Here is a 2945-nt window from a genome sequence, read left to right as displayed (position 1 = left end):
GCCGATCTGGGCCCCCTTTTCACTTTTATTTTTTTGGAATTGAATGCCCACCCGATTTTCCCTTTCCCCATTGGTTTGTTGATTCGACGATTCGAAAATCCGGGGAACCCAAAAAATTTTCTTTTTTTAAAATCTCGAAGAAAAACTCACAAACAGGGAAAGGTTAAAAAAGGTTTTTTTCCCTAAGTGGAACAATTCGGTTAAAAACCCATTTATCCGATTTTTTTAAATTATCAAGTTCACGAAAATACTTAAACCCCGTTTAAATGGCTCCCTCTTTTCAATTTGGGTTTTTTTTTACTTTTTTAAAAACTCGGTCTATTTTTTCTCCATTTTCTTTAACATGGTTATATGTTTTCTTCTTGATTTTTATTGAGCCAAAGAAGCCCGAGAGGAAATAGAAGGATTTGATGAAAAAGAAAGAAGAACTATTCTCGAAGTTGTTAGCACTTTCTTCTTCTTGGATTTTTGGTGAATGTCTGTGTAGTGTGGAAGTTGGAGATTCTTCAATCTACGAAGGGATTTTCTTGATGAATCCATTGAAGGATCTTGATCTTGTTTGGTTTGTTCCTTACTTTTAGTACCTTGTTTTCTTCTCATGTGTGATGGTGGTTATTGGGCTCAATGGGATTTCTCTTGTAAAGATAGTAGTGAAGGCAAAGAAAGTGCGATTGCATCAACACGCGCTCAAATTCTGACATCGTCCACCATTAAATTGCTCTTTTAGTCGAATTGCTCTCTGTTTCGTTAATAATTGTTGAATCTCTTCTCTCGCTGATATGGCGCTTATTCTACCGCCCTCGGAAAAGCATGAATCCAACGCATACTCCACCTCTCAGGTAGAGTTGTGGAGCTTCGTACACAGTGTTAGATAAAATGTTTTTATTATATTTATTTGTATTTCAATGTATTTTCTAATTTATGAAACAATTTGATATATTTCGTGTATTCCATTGTATATACGCATCTTTACCCAATTTTATATTTCTTAAACAATCAATAGTATTTCATTGTATTCGGTGTATATTTTTAAGTATTTGGAGTATTTCTAAAGTTTGGAATGGAGTAATTTAGAGAGAAACGTGGGTTGTTATGGAACTTCAACCGTAATGCGTGATACATCGTTGATTTAATTTGACTTACCATTTAAAATGAAAGAAGAGAATTTGTTCCATAAATACAGCCTATTTTTAATCTGCCAGATTTTGTATTTCAGTGTATTTCAATAACGCGAACTCTGTCGGATTTTGTATTTCCCTTCATTTCAAAAATGCAAAATACAACCAAATACAATAAAAACTAGCTACAATTTGTAAATATAGAAAAAGTAACTATAAATTGTTAGAAGGTATTAAAAGGTAGCTGTTTATGTAAATTTCACTTCACAATTCCCCCCTTAAGGTGGTCTGACTTTTTGACCCCGCTTAATAAATCGTTTCAAAAATAGCCTCCGCTTTGTTAGGCAAAGTTTTTCTTGTCCATCAGACATAATTTGTGGACGTAAATTAGTTTAATGAACCTCACAATTCATACTTTATAGGTAAAAGTTAGAAAGTATGTCTTTTTGCTGCTTATGAGCAAAAGCTATAGTTTTTCCTTATAAGGCAAAACTTCATGATATTTCATGACAATGAACCAGCTTAATTGATCACAAGTTTTGTCTTATAGGCAAAAACTAGAACTTATGCATGATAGGCAACGTAAGTTCTTCCTAACAAATTTAAGTTAAGGTCATTTTTAAAAAAAATTGTTAAGCGGGGACAAATTCAAGACCGGACACTTTTGGGACACCATGCATAATTTCCCCTACTCCAAGTCATAGAAGGCTTTAGGAATGAAGTGCATAAATAGCCGATATTTAAAACATCACCAAATTTACAAAGTATTTATAGTTTAACTATCAGAATCAAGTTTCAATAATCGGATCTGAAGTATCAAACCTTCAATAAGTTTACATTCAGGGTGTGTTTGATATGAAGGAAAATGTTTTCTTGATTAATATTAATCAGAAAATATAGCGGATTTTAACACAACATTTTTCTTATCATTTCACTACCTAAATAAAAATATATTTAAAATAAATTATTTAAGAAGCCAATATAATTCTTTCACTGTCGAAATATAATCCTTCCATGTCATTACAAGTTTAACCCAATCCTAGTTTGTCTCTGATATCTTCACTAATTTTATGTTTTAACCATATAGCTTCACATGCATGAGCTGCAAGGATTAGGTTTGTCATTCATATAAGAATACTTGCAAAAATACCAGCATAGTACATTCTTTTTTTCTCTATGATTCAATGAATTACATAGACATAAACAAGACGAGGACAAAGAAATAACATCATGTAGTATCTGGGTGTTTAAACTGATAGAGATTGAACTATACAAACTTTTTCTCGAGTTTGAACTGCATAATTCAAATTCCATGAATATTTTTCGGAGTTTGCATTGTTGTAAGTTAAGTTTCAGAATATTATCTTGAAAGTTCAAATTTTATAGAAATGAAACGTTAGGATAATGTCCTCGAGTTTGAAATTTGTAAATTGTATGTCTTGCATAAATTATTCGGTTGGTAATCTTCATGGTCAGTCATGAGTTTTTCATGGAATTTTGGACATGAAAGTTCAAACTATAATATTTTTTTTTTAATATAGAATTTGAGCTATTATAGTCTAACTTCAAAAAAGAAAATGAAATTTTAAACACTGGAGTTCCAACTCCATCAATTTTTTAATGGAGTTTGTATTATGGCATGTCAAATTTTCATTTCAAACTCGACTATTTTTTAAAATGTATTGTGTTTTAATTAGAGGTATTTTAATCTGAAATTTATTTATGCACTAAACTATGATTAGTTTTTCGACAGAATACATCGGAACATCCCTGAAGTTGACACCTTTTTTAAAAAATAGCTTTGCGGGGTCACCTCATGAGAGTCCT

Source organism: Lycium ferocissimum, chromosome 2 (assembly GCF_029784015.1).
Source record: "Lycium ferocissimum isolate CSIRO_LF1 chromosome 2, AGI_CSIRO_Lferr_CH_V1, whole genome shotgun sequence".
Taxonomy (NCBI): domain Eukaryota; kingdom Viridiplantae; phylum Streptophyta; class Magnoliopsida; order Solanales; family Solanaceae; genus Lycium; species Lycium ferocissimum.
This window is presented reverse-complemented; position numbering follows the sequence as displayed.